Source organism: Podarcis raffonei, chromosome 17, assembly GCF_027172205.1.
Source record: "Podarcis raffonei isolate rPodRaf1 chromosome 17, rPodRaf1.pri, whole genome shotgun sequence".
Classification (NCBI taxonomy): domain Eukaryota; kingdom Metazoa; phylum Chordata; class Lepidosauria; order Squamata; family Lacertidae; genus Podarcis; species Podarcis raffonei.
Window position 1 is genome coordinate 24,889,889 of NC_070618.1, and position 24,797 is coordinate 24,914,685.

General features: G+C 43.7%; 1 long non-coding RNA gene across 1 annotated transcript; it reads right to left on the reverse strand.

Moving 5' to 3' along the window:
- Positions 1–21,521: 21,521 nt before the first annotated feature.
- LOC128404753 (uncharacterized) lies at positions 21,522–22,288 on the reverse strand. Its single transcript, XR_008328170.1, has 2 exons — positions 22,207–22,288; positions 21,522–21,777 (listed from the first exon to the last, which is right to left on the reverse strand). It is a non-coding gene; the product is annotated as an uncharacterized LOC128404753 (long non-coding RNA).
- Positions 22,289–24,797: the final 2,509 nt, after the last annotated feature.

The following is a 24,797-nucleotide window of genomic DNA, read 5'->3' on the forward strand; positions in this document are numbered from 1 at the left end:
GGGCTATAGATGCACGCTAAAGCTGTGATAGTCTATGCTTCTCCCTGAGATTTGTATTGGCTTTTATACCTTTATGTTTTATATATATATATATACTGAATGGATGATTGTTTTTAATAGGTTGTTATCTCGTTTTAATCTTTTTTATTGTTCCTCAGCCATTCCTAGTGACCTCGTTGGTAGTGCATATAACTTATAAATATTGCAAATAAATAACCAAATAAATAGGTGCTGATGCAAGCACCATCAATAATTCAGATTTTTGCAGTTCATTGAAAGCAGTTACGAAGACCAGCATTTGTTGATTGTTTCAGAGAAACCAGTTCTGTACAAATCATAGTATGTTTTTGGCTTACTTTTTAATATAAAGTCTGCACATGCCTTCAGAACCAGATAGGAGCAAATCCATTGGGCCCACCAGCAAAATGCCAAAACTCCACATAACCACCCCTTAAATTACACGCATTGCCTCCCCTCTCCCCCCATTCTAGGCCTGACGTCATCTTACTCAAAAAAGAAACCTTTCTCAACTTTTGACCCAGTCACCAATCTCTGTCTCAGTCTCCTATCTTTAGCATGAAATCATTATCATTTATTTGACGCTTCAGACGTGCAACATGATTGAGAGTCATTATCTCATTAATCCTCCCCGCTTCCCCTTGTGGGTTGGAAGTAAATGTATTTGCTTCTTGGGGAGTTTTTTGAGTCTCATTAACATGACAGGGACAATGGCAGCCCACGAGCTTACAAAGAACTTCGAAGACGTAAGGCTGCGATCCTGGATTCATGCTTACCAGGGACTTCTGTGTAGATAAAGGCAGAATTGCTCTGCAGTTCTGCAAACACTTTCTTGGAAGGAAACCCCATTTAAAACTGTAAGCTTCGTTTAACACAGCTGGCCCTATTCAGGGGCAGAGGAATGTCGCGAATTATTCGCGGCGCTTTTTAGCGAAACGCTCAGAGTCCCAGGGTTTTCCAGTGCAGTCTTTTTAATGTGAGCTATATACAGGTGGCGCTGTGGAGGGACGCGGGTGGCGCTGTGGGTAAAAGCATCAGCGCCTAGGGCTTGCCAATCGAAAGGTCAGAGGTTCAAATCCCCGCTGCGGGGTGCGCTCCCGCTGCTCAGTCCCAGCGCCTGCCAACCTAGCAGTTCGAAAGCACCCCCGGGTGCAAGTAGATAAATAGGGACCGCTTACTGCGGGAAGGTAAACGCCGTTTCCGTGTGCTGTGCTGGCTCACCAGATGCAGCTTTGTCATGCTGGCCACGTGACCCGGAAGTGTCTCCGGACAGCGCTGGCCCCTGGCCTCTTGAGTGAGATGGGCGCACAACCCCAGAGTCTGTCAAGACTGGCCCGTACGGGCAGGGGTACCTTTACCTTTACCTTTTATATACAGGTATTTACAAAAACAGTCCATACAGAGTACCTGCTCCTTAAGGCAAACGAATACTCTCCACCACAGCACCACCACACCACAGCACAACCACCACTACAACCACCACACTTACTGTTGAACAGGCTTTCCTTTTTAGAACAGGTGATAGCCAATCACATTAATCACACTCCTGCTGAGTCACTCTGACCCAGCACTTCACAGAGTATTGCATCAGCCTGTTGAAGCCTGCAGACTTACTCAGTATCCTGCGAATCCCAACAAGAAAGGGGTGTGTGGTGGGGGCGGATTGACCCGGGTGTCACCCCTGAGGGGGGTGACAAAATGCCGGGTGGCTTTCACCGCAGGGCCTCTCCTGGGAGTGACGCAGTGGCTTGGGCGCCCGCAGGCTCCACACTGCCCCAAACAGTCCGCCCGCTGCCTCCCCCTCAGCTGTAGGGTGGCTGTGTGGGAGGGGCAGGCAGACTCCTCGGAGGCCCCATGGTCCTGCCCTGGCTGGCCCCACCCCCACAGGCAGCTGGCCACACCCCCACAGATGTCTGGCCATGCCCTTGGGTGCAGGGCACGCACGCTGCCCCAGGCGCCTGATTGGCTTGCTCCGCCGCTGGTCCTATTTAACACTCATCATGTTTACTTCTGAGTAATGGCATTAAGGAGTGTGTGGTGGATGCAGGGGCCCCCAAAGTTGTTGCGGGGGGAGGGGTTAGTGATATATGGGGTTTCATACCATAATTACCCATACCCAGTGCTTTTTTTCTATTAAAAATGTCTAGGGGTACTCTCGTTTTCCTACTCATTTTGAAATACTGCCCCTCATTGAGGCCAAACTTAGATTTACAAAATGTTTAGGGGTATGCATACCCCTGCGTACCCCCAGATAAAAGCACTGCCCCCATTTATTAATGAACTACAGCCTCAAATTAATTTGATTTGGTTGCATAGGTTGAATCTGACTAATTTGTTTGTTTTGAGGATCCTCAAGTTGTTATATTTAATAAATATAACCTATTTACCCACATTTGATTTTCTTGACTCTTCTTCCTGGGGTGCTGGCAATTAGATTTTCAATATCTTGAAGCTATTGTCTAAATGCAAATCACACTACCTGCTATTACATTTTCTATTTTTAAACCCCACCCACCCACCTAATGTGCTTTCTAATGGTACATTTTGTGCCATGTCTGGTTTGGCCTTTATGATTGCTGCATAAAGTGTGAAGAAGAGGCTCTATAAATATTGTCCTCTGAGCATTTACTTATAGAGCAGGAAAAGACGGAAAACCCCCAAGTACGAACTGCCCTCAAAATTGAAACCCTTCACACACTTCAACCTCTCACACAGTTCAGTCCGCAAAATTCAGAGCATGGTATGTCCCAGACATAAAGAAGGACTCACGGGCAAAATTCCATACCCAAGTACCTTGAGGGAACATACCTTCAAATAATGGAATTATTTCCCAATGCACCTCCTTCCTTTTTGCATTATTGAATTCCGTTCCATTTCTACATGTCTGCTCCCAAGAGGCTCTTGGGGGGGCTGGAGGGACATTACTGGAGCAACGCTTGGGTTGGGGCAACTGGCTGAAATGTTTTAAATTTGTAAAAAGCTTTAATTCATTCTTCTTTGTAAATTGCTGAAGGAGTCTATTTCAGCTGAACAGCCATGCTTCAGGAAAATGAATGATTGCGTGGCAAGTCCCCTCCCCCATGTGAAATGAAGACACTGGACACATTATGTAAGGTTAATGGGCATAAAAAGGCCACAACTTTATTGATTACAGAATTGAAAGGTATTGGCCTTAGGCATTGGCTCCTATCGACTACCCGGCATGGGGACCGGGAAGGGTTATCCACAAATCGTGGGGGTCCTGTTGAAGTATGCCAACTAGGATCCCACGGGTGTCACCGCTCGGGGGCGTGCCGGAGGCCCTTACCTCCCTAGGTTTCGGACAAGGCAACGTCCCCCGGAGTCCTCTACCGGACTACCCTTTTCATTGGGGGAAGGTGATGGCGCTTCCTCCCCCCTTCATTTGCATAACAATTTACCCCTGCCAATGCCTAACCGCCATTACCGTGGAAGTTGTGACGTTTGCTATGAGGTAGGCGAAAAAACCAAAAGGCTAGAAGTGCGCCAAGTTGGAAAAATTCCTACCAGGCCCCTTGCGGCGACCAACCGGAGTCCATAGCAAGGTCATAGCTAGCTAAGCCTAAAGGGTGGGTGGGATGGGAAAAACCGCTCAGCTGGAAAGGGGAAAGAGGGCGGTCCCCGGGCATACCTGGCCTTAAATAGGCTAGGCCACGCCTCCCCTGCCCACCGATTGGCAGGCAGGGTTGAAGGCGCGCCCGGGGATTCCCTGTTCTCGCGGGGGCAAGAGGCCAGCCCCCGCGTTTGTGGGAGGGGGTAGCCCGCAACCCCCTCTCCTCCCTAGCTCAGAAATGGCTTTATGAAACATACACACAAGGTGGTCTGTTGCTTCTTGATGGGCTACTTGGATGAAGTCTGAAAGTTAACCAAAGCTATTGTCAAAAAAAGAAGTCCCCTAGTTTTCCTCTCCTTGTGTAGTGCTTCTTTGAGAATCATGTTGGACCCCTCCAGACGTCATTCTGAGCAATGGGTGGCGCTGTGGTCTAAACCACTGAGCCTCTTGGACTTGCTGATCAGAAGGTCAGCAGTCCGAATCCCTGCAACAGGGTGAGCTCCCGTTGCTCTGTCCCAGCTCCAGCCAACCTAGCAGTTCGAAAGCACACTGTCTCAAGTAGATAAACAGGTACAGCTGCGGCAGGAAGGTAAATGGCATTTCCATGTGATCTGGTTTCTGTCACGGTGTCCCATTGCACCAGAAGCAGTTTAGTCATGCTGGCCACATTACCCAGAAAGCTGTCTGTGGACAAATGTGGGCTCCCTTGGCCTGAAAGCGAGATGAGTGCTGCAACCCCATAGTCACTTTTGACTGGACTTAACCATCCAGGGGTCCTTTACCTTTACCTTTTTTACCTGTACTTTCATGATGATTTGGGCTCATATTGATATTGGTATAGCTATATGCAATCTTGCTTTCAATGCTTTCTGCATTTGTGTGCATTTTGGAGTGGACATACTGCTTTATTATCCATGTATCTCCTGTAGCTTCCTGCTGCAATCCTGTAACTTTCCATACCACAAATATTTCAGTTGTCCAAGAGTGTCCCTCCAGACATCAACAATGCATTGCAGAACAATTAATAAAGCAGAACAATATGTGGATAATCCAATATAAATCCCCAACGAATGCAGTTATGGTGTCAGAGACATGTTGCTGAATACACCCACAAAAGCAGCAGCAGCAACAACAAGAACATTTTAAGATTAACTGAAAATTGCTACCTTTTCTATTCTTAGGAGTCAAGCAGGTGATTAATAGACTTTGGGAAACTTGAAACAGCCTCTACACTGGAGAATTTGCTCTCTGAAGCCTGGGATCTTTTGATAATGGAGAAACTTTTGCACCAATTAAAAGTTTCACAAGATTAGGGCACATTGGAAGACTTCTTCTCAATGTGGATCGCTTGAAAGAGGGAAAGGATTTGATGAAGAGAAGCACTGCCATTCTAACTAGGATGGCCAGATTAAAAAGAGAGCACTTTCTCCACTTTTGATGGTTGTACAGAAGAGGGAATTGAAGAACCTTAGCAGAGTTCTACTCAATCAGATATAAGGTCCATCTATTACAGCTTTCCATTCCATAAGAGCCGACAGCAATCCCTCACTCATGTCCTGCACCAACTGGTCTTCAGTGGCATACAGCAGGCATCTCCAACCTGGGGCCCTCCAGATGTTTTGGCCTACAACTCCCATGATCCCTAGCTAACAGGACCAGTGGTCAGGGATGGTGGGAACTGTAGTCCAAAACATCTGGAGGGCTGAAGGCTGGGGATGCCTGGCATACAGTCTCCAAAACTGCAGGTAGCATATAGCCATCACGGCCAGCAGCCACACATTGTCTTTTCCACTATGAATTTGTCTAATTCCCCCTTTTAAAGTCACCCAAATTGTTGTTGTTGTTTTTTATAAAATATTTTATTGGAATTTTACAAAAACATAAGTTTACAAAATACAAAAAAGAACATATGAAAAGAACAAAATAGAAAAAAAAGAAAACCTAAGAAAAAAAATACATAAAAATACAGAAAGCGAATAGATAAAAAAGAATTAAAAACAAATCCATTTTTTATAACTTTATGCTCATTAGCTTGTTTTCTTGACCTCACACCTCCCCCTTTTGTATTCCCATTTGCATAATCAAATCAGCAAATCCTTACCCTCTTTCAATTATCTTAACTCTATATCTTAACATATTATAACTCTATATTTTCATCCATTTATCAATTCATTTTTACATATTCTTATTAACTTTGTTGCTAATACCCCCTATTCAATCCAATCATCATTTTAACATTCATTAATTTTACAGTATTTCTGTAGATAGTCTTTAAATTTCTTCCAATCTTCTTTCACCAACTCTTCTCCCTGGTCTCGGATTCTGCCAGTCATTTCCGCCAGTTCCATATAGTCCATCATCTTCATCTGCCACTCTTCCAGGGTGGGTAAATCTTGTGTCTTCCAATACTTTGCAATAAGTATTCTTGCTGCTGTTGTTGCATACATAAAGAATGTTCTATCCTTCTTTGGCACCAATTGGCCGACTATGCCCAGAAGAAAGGCCTCTGGTTTCTTCAGGAAGGTATATTTAAATACCTTTTTCATTTCATTAAAGATCATCTCCCAGAAAGCCTTAATCTTTGGGCACGTCCACCAAAGGTGAAAGAATGTACCTTCATTTTCTTTACATTTCCAACATTTGTTATCAGGCAAATGATATATTTTTCCAAGCTTGACTGGTGTCATGTACCACCTATATATCATTTTCACAATATTTTCTCTTAAGGCATTACATGCCGTAAATTTCATACCGGTGGTCCACAACTGTTCCCAGTCCGCAGACATAATGTTATGACCAATATCTTGTGCCCATTTAATCATAGCAGATTTAACCGTTTCATCCTGCGTATTCCATTTTAACAGCAAGTTATACATTCTTGAAAGTGTCTTAGTTTTGGGATCTAACAGTTCTGTTTCCAATTTTGATTTTTCCACCTGGAAGCCAATTTTTTTGTCCAAATTATAGGCCTCTCTTATTTGATAATAATGAAGCCAGTCTCGCACTTTATCTTTTAATTTCTCAAAACTCTGCAATTTCAATTTCTCTCCTAAAGTCACCCAAATTGGCGGCCTTCACTACATCTTTGTGGCAGTGAGTTCCAGAATTTAATTCATCCCACATGCATCTTCCAACATTCAGCTTCATTGGACGCCCTGGATTTGCGTGATGGAGAATCTCTCTCCAATTTCTGTACCCATGCAAAATGTTACACATCTCTGTTGTGCCCCCTCCTGCCTTTTCCCCCCTAAATGCCTCCCAAATTCCTCATTGGGGCTGATCTTTTCTGCATCTTTTCTATGAGGAGGAGGAGGAGGAGTTTGGACTTGATATCCCGCTTTATCACTACCCTAAGGAGTCTCAAAGCAGCTAACAATCTCCTTTCCCTTCCTCCCCCACAACAAACACTCTGAAAGGTGAGTGGGGCTGAGAGACTTCAGAGAAGTGTGAGTAGTCCAAGGTCACCCAGCAGCTGCATGTGGAGGAGCGGGGAATTGAACCCAGTTCACCAGATTACGAGTCCACCGCTCTTAACCACTACACCACATCCATCTTGAGGCTTGCTGGCTAGAGCTGCACATTGTTTCAACATGCAGAATTCCCCTCTTCTATACAACTCTTAAGAGGTGCAGGAACCCTGTGCATTTTTGCCTCTGGCCACCCTTGTTTATGCAAGTAACTATATGAACTATTTTGACCATACAGCCTTACGGCTCCCTAGGTGGTATGAAGGGCATGGCCAACTAGCCACATTAAAATAAAATACAATAACGCCAAACAATAATAGTCAAATGAAATACGCAGTTGTGAACAGTCAAAACAGGGATGGGGAACTGGTGACCCTCAATATGGTCAAAGATTATGGAAGTTGTCATTCAGTGATACAGTGGTGCCTCAGTTTACGAGCTTAATCAGTTCCGGAAGTCCGTTCTTAAACTGAAATCATTCTTAAACCAAGGCGCGTTTTCCCTAAGGAGGCCTCCCGCCGCCAGTGCCCTTCCACCATTCTGATTCCGTTCTTAGACCGAGGTAAAGTTCGCAAACCGGGACACTACTTCTGGTTTTGCGGAGTTCATAAACTGAATAGTTTGTAAACAGGGCTGTTCTTAAACTGAGGTACCACTGTATCTGAAGCCCACAAGTTCCCCGTCCCCGAATGAAAACAAGAAGGCAGCTGACAATGGCAGTTAAATGCTTAAGCTACAATCCTAGGCACACTTTGTGGGTCCCACTGAACTCAGCGAAACTTGCCTCTGAGTAGGCATGCCTAGGATTGCGCTTTTAAAAAGAGAAGAAGAAGAAGAAGAAGAAGAAGAAGAAGAAGAAGAAGAAGAAGAAGAAGAAGAAGAAGAAGAAGCAGCAGCTCATATTTTATCTAATGTAGCCGCTTGGGTTGATTTTTGTACTGAAAATATTTATCTCTGTAGTGTATTGTAGAAGCTAAAATTGTTCATTTCTTGAATACAGCAACAGAGCGAGAAGTAGAAAGGGAATTAGAACCAAAAAAAGGCAAAAGATGCAAAAAAAGAGAGAAGAAAATGGGCACAAAACACATAATAATAAGAGACGGAAGGGGGCAGAGAGAATACAACCTGAGTGTTGCCATATAAGAATATAAATGCAAAGTCAATGGTCACAAGGTTTAAAAGGCCAAGTCAATAAAGTAATTGCTTGAAGGAGTGTCGGGAAAATGAATCAATGGTAATAAACAGAAGTAGGAGTAGGCTTCAAAAGGCAAAAAGGCCGAGCACCCATGTAAGAGGAAGCGTCTTCTGCTAAATACATTTCTGGTGCTGGCACTCAGAAAAGGGAATAAAAATGCGGGTCAGAAGACATGATTTCCATCTGATTTTCTTAAAAGCTCAGAGTCATGAAATTCACAATAAAGGAAGGTTTGTGGTTATTGTTAATATTAGTATTTAATTCATACCCTGCCCATCTGGCTGGGTTTCCGCAGCCACTCTGGGCAGCTTCCAGCAAAATATAAAAACATAATAAAATGTCAAACATTAAAAACTTCTCGATACAGGGCTGCCCTCAGATGTCTTCTAAAAGTTACCGGTTGTCCATTCTGCACAGGAAACCCATTAAAACCTGAAATGTTCCAAAAGTCAATTTCAAATATAAATGATAAACAAATGCAAAGTCATTTTAGGAATGAGTTTCATTCTCCTCGCAATTTGACTGAGGATCTTGAGCCATTGTGTAACATTGGGTGTTTGTGTGTGTGTAGACAGACAAATTCCTATGTGTGCATTATGTGCATATACAGCAGATGTGGGGAATACACAACCTGAATTTGCAAGGTGTTTGAATTCTGCCCCCAGAGAAAGTCTGGAAGTCTTATTTCAAAAAAGAGCGAGAGAATCAGTGTGTCTCAGTAAATTTATGTGCAAAAGACCATTTTGATACATAAAGAGATTCAGCTGATGTATAACCTGAAATAAATTTAGTATATTCTACTACATTTGGTATATTTCACTATGAAGTTTTTTGATATCCAGTGTCATGAGGTAAATGTAAACAGAGAAGATTTTCTGACAACCAGTGAAGAGGATTTCCTGTGAGATAAAATGATTGGTTCAGAGTTTGCCATCCTGACAGAAAGTGCCTTCAGAAATTATTGAGGATGGCTGGATTGTGACTTGTCATCCATAGGTTTTTATAAGTCGCAGAATATTTATGCTGTAGAATACATTTGCTTTTGGATGCCTGAAGCAGTTTTTAATAATAAACATCTTACAAGCCCCTTGTGGGAGGCATTAAAGTTGCAGAAAAAGAAAAAGAAAATGCTTGTTCAAATCAACAAATGCACAATCATAAAACAAACTAAGGAGCCCTGGAATTAGAAGCATGAATATGACACTTTGAATTAGGGTACTGGAGATAAACAAACATTGAATAAGAAAGCTCCGTTTTTCATTTTCTTTGATTTTCTTTTCGCATAGATATAGGCACCAAAGGAGTTGCTTTGTAAACTTGCTAGCAATGTGGTATTACTTGGGCCTCAGGCATATCCCTGAATTGTGGACATAAACATGGTCTCGCTTGCTCTCTTTTAATATCATTTGAAGAACATTTTCATCCTCAAAGAATTCTGGGTACCGTAGTTTACCCCTCACAAAGTTACAGTTCTCAGCGACTGTTACCAAACTAACATGCCCATAATTCTTGGCGGGGGGGAATGTGTTTCAACTGAACTTTAAAGTTATAGTGTGCATGAAGCGTCGGTCTTTAGGATCGGGTATAAACCTGTTGTTGTCCTTATACTTCTTAATGCCAAAACAGATGTCCGAGCAGTTTTAGTATAGCTACCAGTTGACGATCAGAATCCACAACAAAACAATCCCGTTAAAACACAAGCACCCATCTTTAAATTATGATAATAAAGCAATCCCATTCAAACAACGGCACAATTAAAACAAGAGACTAAGGTGCAGAAAGTGTATGGGGAGGAGTCATGATGATGTGTAAATGTCTTAGAGTACTTTTCCGCGTATTAGACGAGGGTTTTTTACTCCAAAATAAAGTAAAAAATGGGGGGGGGTTGTCTTATACGTGGGTAGTGCTGAGGGGAGACGGGTGATTGTTTGCACCCACAAGCAGGCTCTAGCAATTGGGTGGGTGAATGGAGTCTGCTGTAAGGGCTGCTTTGGATTGGCTGCTCCTTTGTCAAATGGGTGGGTTATTAGCAGATGCGGCAAGGGCTTGCGATTTTTAGCGCTTGCCAGTTGGGTGAGTGATCTTTGGTTTGGCACTCCTTCCCCCCAGAAAGCTCAGCAACTCTGGTCAATTCTCCCCCCCAAAAAAAGCTCAACAACTCTGGGCAATCCTCTACAAAAAAGCTCTACAACTCTGTGCCATCTCCCCCCATTTTCTTAAATTTGAGCTCCCCAAAATAGGGGGCATCTTATACGGTCCCAGGATGGGTTACAGAAACAGGAAATACAGTGATAAAAACAGAATAAGTCATTACAATGATAAAATACATAACACCAATCCAAGCACAAGGAGGGTTGGCCTCCCAGAGCACTGCCTGTTGGGTTGCCCCATCTCATGTTCATCTTCATCTTTTTGGTAAGAATCGCTCATCCCAGATGCTTGTTGCCACCTGAGAACCAGAGGATGAGAGCTCCTTTTCTCTCGCCCTTTGGCTCATGTCCTTGCCAGGCATGACATGGTACCAAGGGAGGCCAGGGGAAATGAAGCAGCTCTGCCTCAAATCAGAAGTCCCAGGTGAATCACCTTGGCTGGATCTACACGCAGGGGGAGAAACGCTATAAATAAGTCATAAATTAGATCGTTATAACCAAAGAAAAAACACATGTGTAAAATCACATAGACAAACTTTCTTGCTGTACTGCATCATCTGGTCACTGGCGGAGGAAGGCTGGGGGGGTGCGGTTCACACTGGGTGTCAGCCATGAGGGGGGTTGACATTGCCACGCCACCCCCGGCTTGCTGCGCAGGTGGCACCCCCAGACACTCACTGTGTGGGTGGCAGGCTGCTAAGGACGATGCTGCCGTGGGAGGCTAGCGGCGCCCCTCCTGACGCTCGCCGGGTGGGCGGCGGGCAGCTAAGGACACTCGCCATGCGGGCAGCTAGCCCCTCCCCACGGGCCACCTAGCCCCACCCCGCTCCGGGTGCCAGGGCAGGTAGCTCCGCCCCTGCATCTGGTGTCTCATCTTTACAACTGAGTTACAACAACAATATAACTGACTGAGTGTCCCTTATAAAGTTGGAAGGGGCCTTGGAGGTCAGATAATCCAAGCATGCAAGGATGTATCAGGCAGCCTCCTCAGAGGGAAATCTGCAGCACCTCTTCAAAGGGAGTGATGGAATTATACAATTGTGACTGATGCAGAGCGAGAACCAGCAGCAATCCTTAGCCCCAGCAGAGGGTGAGTGGAATGAATCAGACAGAAATCCTACCTCCAATTTCTTAAAAGGTTTTCTCCCGTTTTTGTGCCTCACAGAGGGCACTTTAGAATTCCAATGGCTGCGAGTTTTTGAGCTTACTTTATTGTTGCAAGGATGGTGTGTGGGCTTTTTCTTTCTTCCCAGTAATCATTTCTCCCGTGCTCTGCAGCCTCCCTGGCTGCCCATGCTTCCTGATCTGAAATAGCCTTGTGGGAGGCATTACATCATGATAACCCCCCCAGCTTTTAACTGAAGCGAGAGCACCCAGGAAGGCTGCAAGTTCAGACCACTTGCAAGATGATCTGCAGACTGAAGCATGAGCACCCAGGAAGGCTGCAAGTTCAGACCACTTGCAAGATGATCTGCAGACTGAAGTGTGAGCACCCAGGAAGGCTGCAAGTTCAGACCATCTGCAGACTGAAAGAAAAGGCACTCAGAAATACCCCTCAGCTACTAAACCACAAGGAAAGCACAACAAAAGCCCTGTGCCCCAGCCATAAGGATCTCTTCCCTTTGGTGGTTTTCTCATGCAATAGCTTTTCTCATTAATTGATGGGGAACAGTTGGGGAGAAGGGTAACATGGGAGAAATTTTCAACAAAACATTAATCTTCTCTGAAGATGGGCACTTTAGCCTTCCTCCTGGAGGCTTTTAATTATTCAATTGAATTGTTTCTTGCAGGGCATAAGTGTGGCTGGCACACACTTAGACTTTGTTTTTCCTTCAGATTGATGTGTTTGCTCCTCTGCCCGTCCTCTTCTCCAAATAATGATGATTATGCACATGCGATACTCAGGTCAGATGATGTACAAAGATAGCCATGGCTGATCTTGATGCATAGTTTTTCTCTCATTGCATCTTTTCTTCTCTTGTTTTAAAAGACCCTCTTGACTTTTTGGCTATACATCTCTTAACTCCCCATTTCCATCAGTCTGATTGGAGTTGAGTGGTTGCTTGAACCTGCAGTAGTTTTGGCAAAATGCAATATTTGCCATTGCAGCATTAGCCAATTGGCACAGCTGTATAAGTGCTGTACAAAGGGTCCGTTTTTGCAGTTAGACTTACACCCAGCCCATCTGCTAGGGGTGTCACTGAGTCGTAATACCTTCAGATGCAGCAAAATCATTGTTGTGGTTCGAGGACCCGAACCCCGCACAGTGGAATGAAACACAAGGACACATGATATAAGGTTAATGGGCAAGAAAAGGCCACAACTTTATTGATTACAGCAAGTGAAAAGGTATTGGCTTAGGCATTGGATTACGTCAGCTGACTCCACCCACTCGGAGAGGGGTGAGTCTAAAAAACAAACAAATAAACAAAGGGGGTTTATTCACCAGTAGGTGGAGCCTGTTGGTGCTAATCCAACTATAGGCTCGCCCTGATGTCACCGAGGGTCATGCCATGGCCTCCCGCCAAGCAGGCATCGGACAGAATACACGACCGCTGGATTCCTTTAACGGAATACCCAAAAATTGAAGGCGCAGGCGATGGCCACACCTAGCCCTTCGACACCACAACACATTATTCCAATGCCTAACCTACCCACCAATACCATGAAAGTTGTGACGTTTGCTATGAGGCAAAAAAACCAAAAAGCCTAATACCAAATGGAAAAATTCCTACCAGGCCCCCCGGACAACCAGGGCGACCAACCTAAGGTCCATAGCAAGGCCAAAAGAAAACTGGAAACCCTGCTCTAAGGGAGTGGAGGGTGGGTGACTCGCGACGAGACGACAAAAGTGAGGGCTGGAGGCTGGCACCGCAGCAATTCAGGCTGCTGTACATGCCCCCTTGAAGGCACCTGGTTGGGTGCCTGACCGAGGGCGTGGGCGCCAGCCAGGTGAGTGGGAGGCAGGGGGCAAACGCCCCCTGCTTGAGGCGGAGTCCGGCTCCCGGCCACAACCACTCCCCTCTCTTGCAGGGAGGAGAGTCTTTATTGTTTCAAAAATAAATACTAACCATTAGGAAAACATAGCCTAGTTTAACCGATTAAAGCTGAATGCATTTCATACTGAGGTGGTAAATTCCTGAGAAGATCAGGGAGGGAAAATGGGTCCAATAGGGGTAGCCAACAGGGTGCCCTCCACATATTGTGGAGATCACATAATCCCTGACCATTGGTCATGCTGACTGGGACTCATGGGAGTTGTAGTCCAAGAACATCTGGAGGGCACCGTGCTGTACAGTCGTGCGGGGCGAACGAAGGCGTCGTGACACCCGGGGTGGGGCATCACTACGTAGGGAGCAAGTGTGGCGTACTATGTACAACGCATGCGCTGTATGTAGCGACGCCACACATGCAATGTACATAGTGGTTTGCCAGCGGCACCACTCCACACCGTACGTGTGGCGTCATGTACAGCACATGCGTGTGACGCCGTACATACGCTGTACATAGCAGTTTGCTGCCGGGGTCAGGATCCTCTGCTCGCAGCTGCTGCCTTGTCACCCTCCGAGATGTGGCACCCAGGGTGCCCCACCCCACCCATTGCGACGCCACTGCAGTCATGAAGACGGAAGAGGGTAAATCTGTTGCCATGCCTAGGTACTCTCAACCTTGCAAGTGGATTGTGGCCTATGAAGCCTTCCTGATCAAGATGGCACAGTGGCATGGATGGGCTCCACCACCTCTTTATGTGATTGTCCCTCCTAGATCATTGCAGAATCTGCTAAGCTGGTTGCACCAAGAGGAGTAAGAATAGATGGGTTATAAATTAATGATCAGAAATCATTTCAATTTCTCACATTGTTGCAATCGTGCAATGATCACATTGCTCAGAGTGCCACTGACCATAAGAGCAGAACCACCTCACCGTCTAAACCTGAAGGTGTGGCAGGAAAATGGACACACATGGAAAAGTCATGTTTCTGTCATTTGGGACACCCATGATTCTGTTCAGAATTTGACTCTGACTCCCACCAGCCCCAACCACCATTGCCAATGGGCAGAGATGATGGGAGCTGCAGTAACATCCAGAGGACTACAGGTTCCTTATGCCTGGTTTTCAGCACATCGCTACAGCAAAGCATAGGTGGGCAGCTATGATGCCATGCTAATAGCCTCTATGAAAACAACAACAGCCAACAGCAGCATATCCCCCTGGAAAACAATGTGAATAGAGTGTCTTTGAATTTTATTTATTGGCATCCTGATGGGGCTATGCAACTCAAACCTGCACTACTCATTAATCTTTGCAACTGTCCGGTGAGCTGTGGCAATCAGTCAGCAAATCAATTGGGGCCTCGATAAATCAGTCCCTTTCTCAGCTCCTCATCTGCAAAGAGGGGCGGAGGGAATAAAGTCTGTGTCTCAGGAGCATGATGAGCATAAAAGGTTGAAAGAGTAACTTTGCACATAAACTGCTAGGCAGACTATCACAGATAATGTTTTATTCCAATGTTCTAGAGCTCCCAAGAGATGATGATTCAGCCGGTGTTGTGGGAGCCCATCGTTAGCCAACCAACGCAGTTAAACTCCAGAGTCCCACTTCTGTGCTTCCTATTTGTGTCTGAAGAGCCACAGCTTAGGTGCATCGTACGAGGACTCTATTGTTGAGGATTCACTCGGTTGTGAGAATGTAGTATGAAAGATACAATTCAACATGAAACATGGAAAGGCTGACAGTCTGTAAGCTAATATTTGCAAGTTGTCAATCATAGGCAGAAATCTGCAGAGAGCCAAATACCTTCTCACAATGCTTTTAATGAGCACCGGTTTATTTTTTAAAAAATGTGAAGCATAAATAAAATGAAAATTGCCACCACGGCAATCAAAAACCACTTTTTATGTCAGAAGTAATCTGTGTGTTGCCTGACACTCTTTCCACACATTACATTGAAAGCATGTCCCCAAAGTGTCAGGGGTTGCTGCTGTGCTAACTCTCATTCAGATTGGAACAGGAAAACACCTGCCTGAGCTAAGCTAAACTAAAACAAGAGGTCACCTTGTGAAGAAAAATTCAAGAGGTAAAACTGTATCTGAGTACAAGATGTAGGCACACGCAAGCAGAACATTGAAATTCAGATCTCCCCACATCATGCTGTACTCAATTATTTCCAAATAAGTTCCTCTTTTTAATGTTGAACTGTTCCCTGTATTCAACACGCAATTGCACTTGCAAGTACAGAGTGACATCAGATGCAATTCTAACATCTACACAGAGAAAATGCAACAGAACTGAATATTCTGTTCAGCTTATTCCAAAGCGAGCCTCTTGTACATTATTGCACATTCTGCATGCCATATCAGGAATCTACGGGCCAAACCATGGGTGAAATGGAAGACCTCTCTTGAAGTAGCTTTGTTTCAGCAAAAGAATTGGGCGTGCCAATTCTGATCAGAACCACTGCACCACATTAGTTAATTGACTTCAATCCCTTCCATCCAGTATCTGCTATTAGCCAAAGACAGGAAACAATGGCCAGTGCCAGTTACAATATGGATAGCTGCGTTTTCTTCTGCCCTTGGTTAACAGAAGTTTCTGATTTTGGATTGGGACTGCAGCATAGGAGAAAGGGCTAACCTTCATCCAATGCAGAAGGGCCCCGATTCAAATTCAAAAGAGCCACCACCTATCTGCTTTTAATGAAAGAAAACTGTGTTAGAAGAGGCAATCGCAGCTCTCCCATGTACTTTTTGTCATTAGGTAACCTAAAATTTTTGAGCGTCCACTGGGGAAGAGAGAGCAATGGGTTCTTTCTCAAAGGGCTACATCTTTGAAATTCCTTGCCTGCTTCAATATATCAGGTTTCTGAATTGTTGTCTTTGGTAAAGCTGTGCAAAAGTCTGGCTTTTTTTCCATACTGGTGGAAACTTTCATTTATAGTTTGGATCGCTGCTGTTATTAATCTCTTGTTTTAGCCTTTCCTGTCTTTGTGTGCGTGCTCAGTTATTTAGTTTGTGTTTTTTATTATCTGCTCCGTACCAAAAGGCCTTCAGGCAAAGGTGTGTGTGTGTGTGTGTGTGTGTGTGTGCGTCCCTTTGTCTATATCTTATATATTGTTTTGTTCCCACTGTTGGTGAAAGAGCTTATTTTGTTTCTTTGGAACTTTTTCTCTTGCGGAAAAATACTCTGCATTTTGTGTGCTGCTCACTTCCTCCTCCCCCATCAATACGCTTGCTATCGTGATTTCCTTTCACTTAGCAGTGAAGATAAGAGAAAGCAATGAGCACTGAAGAAGTTGTTAACCTTTCTGCCATGTTCATTTATCATCCAAACAATAAGAAGCAATTAAGATACTCAATTTAAAACAACTGACCCATCAAAATCCTAAGAGCATTCTCAAGAATGTGCCTTCCGATGGAATGTGGAAATGTAATTACATCTTGTCTCTAGACACCATGGTTTCAAAGTCTCATTGTACCTGGTGGACTGGAAGCAGAGAGGACTCCTTTGCAACTCAAAACTCAGCCCACTTACCAGAGAGAGTATTTCACATTTACTGAGTCATGGAACTACTAAGGTATGCTTAAGCTTCTAGGACTTTCTTGAGGAGGCAATTTGTGTGATGCTAGAAGGGAAGAGTGGCTTAAAGGTATTGTAGAGGAGAACCTTATATACCCTTTAAAACCCCACACAGCAGTGTAATACAGGGCATCCAAACAACCTTTACAAGATGAGGTAGACGATGCAGATATAAAGGTAAGAAGGTAAAGGACGCTTGGGCAGTTAAGTCCAGTCAAAGGCAACTATGGGGTTGTGTCGCTCATCTCACTTTTCAGGCTGAGGGAGCTGGCGTTTGTCTGCAGACAGCTTTCCAGGTTATGTGGCTAGCAGGCCTAAACCGCTTCTCGTGCAATGGGACACCATGACGGAAACCAGAGCACATGGAAATGCCATTTGCCTTCCCACCACAGTGTCCAGTGGGTGGACCTCAGGTATTCAGGGCCGAAGCCGCTTAGGGCTTTAAAGATCAGCATCAATACTTTGACTTCTGCTCGGAAACGTACTGGGAGCCAACATAGACCTTTTTGGACCAGTGTTATATGGTCCTAGTGGCTGTTCCCAGTCACCAATCTGGCAGCTGCATTTTGGATGAGTTGTATACCCCGCTCTTGAGCTCTGGCAATTTCCTCAACCGGCTTGGTTTCATTTCTCAGAAAAGAAAAGAGGAATGGCCCTTTGTTGAACTTTATGGTAAAGCCAAGGCATCAGAGCTACGAAGGCGAAGGGGCACCCCCCTGACCCACCTTCGCAAGTCTTGTTAACAGCACAATCCAACTTGGTGGCATGGAGGCTACCCTGAATCACCTCAATTTGCCTTGATATTGAGGGTGCACAGAGAGCTAAGCCAAGGCTCTTCTGTCTGGAGCTACAAAATGTGAGGGATGCTGTCAAGCCCTTGTCAGGCCTTAATACATGGCTGGTGAGTGGTCTTTGACTTTAGTAGGTCACAAGTTGTGCAGACCTGCTGCAAAGTAACCAACCTGTCAGGATTCCCTGAGAATGAATTGGATGCCAAGTCTCTCAAGAGGATGGGCTGTGTGGGATGTTGTTGTTGACTTTATTGGATTCGGTGTATGACTGAAATACTGATGCTATAACTTATAACTGTCACCTAAGCAACAGTTGCAGTCTATTTATTTTTCCAAACTACAAGAGAGGGGGTTTTATTATTATTTCTTCAGTTATTTTTTCCTGTGTAACAGCATTATTTGAAGGGACCTCTACTTGCTGATATATGAGAATAGACGAGATCATATTTAAAATTACAAACAAGCGTCCACCTTGCATTGTGTAGACGTCCTAGTAATAAAAAAAAATGCCTATATTTCATAGAATCATTCGAAAGGAGAAAGAGAGTGACACATTTCAAAAGGGCAGGGGCTTTCCTGATCACAGGAGGAAAAGCAAACTCCTAACAGCCACCTGGATCAAATGCCTGTGGATACGCTACACAATACAATCGGAAAAGCATCGCCAAATTGTAAAAGCTGTGGTGATGAATAAGCACAGCTAAATGTATTTATACTGGTAATGAGACATATGTAATGAATGGGCATTGATGGACACTGAAGTTCCTTGGAAGGTTGTAGTTGTTGTTTTAAAGGATATAAATACTTCATTTATATTTATTAGTTAGATTTGTACCCCATCTTTCCTCTTACATGGATCCCAAGGCAGCTTAGAAAACACTGCATTCCCCCTGAAGTCAAGAACATGTTGCAGCCTACAACCACAATAAAACACCAGTCTGGAGGGGAGCCCCAAGAGCTTTTTTGTGAAATTTGCTTTGTTTGTGTGTGTGACTTGTTGTACACCACTCTTCACTTCTCCATTACTTCTCTTTACAGGACCGCCTTCAGATTTTTAGGATCGTCCTACTCTCGTGTAGGACCCTGGCAGAGACACATGCCCGACTGGCATATTCTCTCCCTCCTGGTCGATCGTTCAGGAGCTTCAAAAGCTTTCTTTAGCCTGAACATCACAGCGACTGATACCAAGAAGCATCAGCACACTTAGGGATCTGCAAAGTATTCGCAGTTTGCATAACAGAACTCAGTAGCACAGCATTTTGGCTAATCTACGTTTATTTATATATAATACACTCGAAGCATTCTGACTTAGCTCCTTCCTCTTTCTCATCAGACAGCAAAGAGAGAAAAGAACAAAGGACGATAATCCTACATTCCAGAACACAGTAGTACAAAACATCCTGTCTCTGTCACTTCCCACACTGTGGAATGAAAACATACACCATCATGTGATAGACAACAATCTCATGACTGCAAACACGGGTAAAGAATCCTATGACAGATGTCTTCCAAAGGTTGTATAGCTACTTATCTCCTTGGTTCGGGGATTGCATAACTCCGTACCCTCCAACATCCCTCTGATGAAAATAATAATAATAATAATAATAATTTATTATTTATACCCTGCCCATCTGGCTGGGCTTCCCCAGCCACTCTGTGCGGCTTCCAACAAAATGTTAAAATACAGTAATGCATCAAACATTAAAAGCTTCCCTAAACAGGGCTGCCTTCAGATGTCTTCTAAATGTCAGGAAGTTGTTTCTCTCTTTGACATCTGGTGGGAGGGTGTTCCACAGGGCGGGTTCCACTACCAAGAAGGCTCTCTGCCTGGTTCCCTGTAACTTGGCTTCTCGCAGTGAGGGAACCGCCAGAAGGCCCTCAGTACTGGACCTCAGTGTCCGGGCAGAACGATGGAGGTTGAGACGCTCCTTCAGATATAGGGGCATTCTAAGGAAAAGGACATTTCAGGAGCAAATCAGAAACTGGGACAGCTTCTGTAAATCCAGGACTGTCCCTGGAAAATAGGGACACTTGGAGGATGTGCTTACATTTGCCAAACTGTGGCCCTGTCATCCTGTTTAGGGAGGCCTTTCTGAAGTTCTTCAAGGCCTCCATCCTCCTGACTATTCTGACATCATCCTCAAACTTGGCTGTTTCGCAGATCCTTCACAGAAGTTAAATAGCACTAGTTCCAGTACAGATCCTTGTTGGACGCATCTGTTTCTCTACAGTAAGGACCCTGTCCATTTATTCCTCCCAGCTGCTGCTTGGTTTTAACCAGGGCTGGATTTCGGTTTGATGAGGCCCTAAGCTACTGAAGATAATGGGGCCCTTTATATGTCCAGCTGTCCTTTGTCAACAACAAATTGTCACTGTTTTTTGTGTTGAATATACACTATATGATAATTTATGGACCTAATAGGTATCTCAAGCCATTTGCACATAACAAAATATGTATTTTATCAAAGTAATTGTTAAACTGAAATACAATTAAGAAGTACATTAATAGTTAATTGGGGGGGGCAAGAGAGTGGGGTCCTAAGCTATAGCTTGTTTAGTTTATACATAAATCCAGCACTGGTTTTAACCATAGATCAATTCACGAGATCTCTCCTGAACTGAACTGCGCACAGATAAAAACACTGTGCAACTCAGACATTTTCACAATGACACTAATACGTCTCCTAGCCACAGTAATGGAAACCACTGCTACCCACTGCCCGATGTATAATGTGATTCACTTAGTGGTTTTTCTGTGCTACTCCATAGAATAAACGAAGCAATGCATGACTCAGCTGTCCTCAGTGTGTGGTCTTTGGATCCTGACACCGTGACACTGCCAGGACACGACTCGTCGTCCTTAATAGAAGCAGACCAACTTCTGCTGTTGGTGCCTTTCAAGCTTTGACTTTTGCAAGCACTTCATATGCTTTTCAATTTAAACCAGGAAGGAGACTGGAAAGGAGAAAATTGTACTAGGAAAGGAAAAATGACTTCACAAGACTACAGTATTTTATTTCTGCTGCTCCATCCTTCGTTCTTTATTACCACATTCACTTCCTGGTCCCAAGTGATTAAAAGGGTGGTGGTGATGGGGAAATCATCTTAAAACACAGGCCGCAGTCAAAAGAATTAAGTGGTATCTTTAAATTTGTGCCCCCTGTTGCATTTCAGGGAGATATTTTAGTGTTTCTTGGATGCCTCTGACATATAATAAGGAGGCATATTTGCTATCACAGTCCACACCTGGCAATCTCTGCATGCCAGCTGAGCTCAGCGCAATGATATGTCTAGAGGTAATTATTTCCATCACCCATGTAAAGGTAGAACGTATGAGTTTCATCACAGGTTTACCTTCTTTTCAACATGAATTGCCCGTGTAAGCCAGTCTGTGAGGGGGGAACCTTTGGGGTGCTTAAATTATGTTTCTGAAAATAAATATGCTGTGAGACAAATAAATCAATGGGGGTCATTTTTTTCCTCCATTTTTTTCCTTATTCAAAGCAAGGGAAGCAGCGGCAGGCCAGGGCTTTGGCTGGTTAACAGTGCGTATTTCTGCTAGAGAAAACTGAATACTTGCTAGACTGAACTGAATGATTCTGTGGTTGGACTTTCTACTTTTTTATATAGTGATAGTGGTATAGCATTGAGGTCCCGTTCAACAAGTATGTAATTAAAGAAAGCCTATGCAATTACTGTTGGTTGTTAAATATACAATAGTATAAGTAACTGGGCATCTAACAAGCAGGTGGTCATTATTTTGTATTAGCTTTTATTTTTATTATTCAAATTTCTTGTCCATCTTTCACCATAAGGGCTTAACAATATTAAAATACAATATGAATATCAGTTAAAATTATTTAACCTATATAGCTAAAACTTGTAAAAACTGGTTGCAGGAATAGCAAGGTTGGCTCCCCATGTCGTTTCTATCCAACTTCAGTGTACTGAGGTAACTACCACATTCTTCTTCAGATGGAGCCATACTAATAGAAGCTTGCAAAGTCACTATAAACAAAATAAAAAATAAAAAATTGACTGCTGCCAGCATTTTCAAGTGTACACAATTTCCCCCCATATATTCAATAAATATTTTACTTTTTTTTAAAAAAAGTATTTTCTCAATAAAACAATTTTCAATAATGTAACATATCCCCATTGAACTTAATTGACTTCCCCCTGCCCCCTCAAGTTTCCAATTTATTAGCTTTTTTTACATTGCATCTAATTATTTATCTAATCAATAAACATTTTCCAATCTTCTTTAAATGTATGTTCTTCCTGTTCTCTTGTTCTGTATGTTAAGTCTGCAAGCTGCGCATATTCCATCAGCTTAAGTTGCCATTCTTCTTTGGTTGGGACCTCGCTCGTTTTCCGTTTGGGGGCTAACAAAACACGGGCCGCAGTAGTGGCATAATAAATAACCTTTTTTGGCACCTGGGAATTTCTGTCTGAATTATCCCCAACATCTTCCTTGTTCTCACTGGCTTTCAAAGGCTTACATTGCAACCCTTCCCAGAATGCCATGTGCTGTTATATGGTCACATGCTCATTCTATGGCCTATGCCATAATGTGGCCACATGCTCATTGGACAGGTTACTACTGAGCCCACTGGTTTATCAATTTCTAGTTTGCGAATATAGCTTAGAATATATAATAATAATAAAATTTTATTTATATCCCGCCCTCCCCAGCCGAAGCCGGGCTCAGGGCGGCTAACAACAATAAAATAATACAACATTCTAAAATCATTTAATTATAAAATTAATTCAAATCAAATTGATGGCAAACATCTGTGAAGACTGCCAAAGGAGGGAGTCGGGCTAATAATAATAAATATTTATTTATATGGAATCACAGGCTTCAAAGCAACATAACGGAGTCCCTCGCAGTCTTAAGAGCAACACAGTTTTCTTTTTTTAAAAAAAAAAAACCCACCCAGAAACTTTTCCTACTTAAACTCACCATTTGACATCCAAAGATTTTACAGGTGTCAACTTTTGACAGTATCTGACAGCTGACGCACAGCTGCAGTCAGTATTTGACAATGCTTGACAGCAGACAAGCAGCTGCAGTCTATATTTGACAATATCTGGCATATAACTGTCAACATTTACCAGTATCAAACAAGTATATATGTTTTCAGTAGTATTTATATGTTGACAATAATTGACATCCGACATGAAGCAGCGTTCACTATGTGATAAGCAGCTGTCAACGGTCAACAATATCTGACACTGGACATGCAGTAGCAAACAAAATTTCAAGGAATCTGGCAGCTGCCATGCAACTGCAGTCAGTATTTGGTAATGTATGACAGGGGTGGGGGGAGACTAACCACTGGGCATGCTGGTCAGTGAACCTGACAAGTAGTCATGCTGCCGGGGGCTATTGGGAGTTGGAGTTCTACAACATCTTGGAGCACCCAATTGTATGTCATGTAGAGGTTCAGCCATTTGATGGTTTCAGGCATGCAGCACAAGATGTTATTTGATGGGACTTGCAACAGAATTCAGCATCTTTATGTTGTCATTCAGCCATGCAGCCAATCAGCACAAACCTGACCTGATACCCAACCTGGGATTTGAATGTCATATTTTGATACCAAGACCTGACTTTAGAACAAATTGCGTACAAACGTAGACTTGGCATAGACAAATTTAATTATATTTGGCATTCATTTCTATAAACACTGTATTAAATTAGTAGAAGAAGAGTTTGGATTTGATATCCCACTTTATCACTACCCTAAGGAGTCTCAAAGCAGTTAACATTCTCCTTTCCCTTCCTCCCCCACAACAAACACTCTGTGAGGTGAGTGAGGCTGAGAGACTTCAGAGAAGTATGACTAGCCCAAGGTCACCCAGCAGCTGCATGTGGAGGAGCGGAGACGCGAAACCGGTTCACCAGATTACGAGTCTACCACTCTGAACTACTACACCACACTAGGTTAATGACAAGAACAATCTTGTGATGTTTATAAGTTGTGTGTGTGTGTGTATTCTTTTTTCTTTCTCTTTTTCTTTTCCTCTTTTCACATATTTTTTCCTGTGCACCTACACACTTTTTATCTTTCAATAAGGAAATATAAAATATTAGTAAATTAATCAAATTTCAAAATACTGGGTGGTGTTGGAAGCGTCTTATCATGATTCGAACCACTGCATGAAGCCTGCTTCCACAACTTCCCTCTGGTCCAAAAGTCTTCTAGCATGAGGAAGTGGGGATTAGAGAGGATCGCTGTACAAGGATCACCATTCCACGGAGCCCTTGAGCACACAGACATGTCAAATGAATCTTTGGATCTTGGCCAGAATATTTCTCCATTGTTCCTCTTCCTCGGCTGCAATGCATCCACTTCTGGGTTGCAAGCAAGCTCTATTCATCCAGTCCATGAGAGCATCAACACAAAACAAAACAGGAGGGAACCCTCCAAATCTTAGCTGCAAGTCAGAGCTAGTCAGACACAAACAGTCTAAGGATGGCATATGGTTTCTGGTGAGGTGAAAATGGTAGGTTCATGTACAAGCCCAAAGGCTATGGACCAAATTAGTGGAGAGGCTGAACTAACTATTCATGTGGTGTCTTCAAGAAACAGTTGATGCGCAGTGATGTGAGGGCAGGAGGCTGTTGCTCTTCTGCGCAAACTCATTTCCTATGCAAGACTGTCAGTTCAGTGCTGTTTACACCCAGGTCAATTGCCTGAAAGCAAAGGGGAGTACAAAGTGGGGTGGAGGGGGAAGAGCGAATGTTTTGCTTTCAATTTTTCAACATACACCATTGAAAGTTATTACTTTGCTGTTTGGAGAGAGCTCGAAACCTAACAGTGTGTGACAGGAGGCCTGTCCTCATGCAGTGTGTGCCTGATTTCCTTTGTGATAAATAGAGGCGATTAAATTATTCATCGTGAATGGTGTTGAACTGTTCACCAATAGAATTTTCTATCTGCTAACATTGTTTGTTATGCATACACATTTAATGAGTGACTCAGGCAAGCAGACTCCTTCCCTCTCCCCCCCTCCCCACT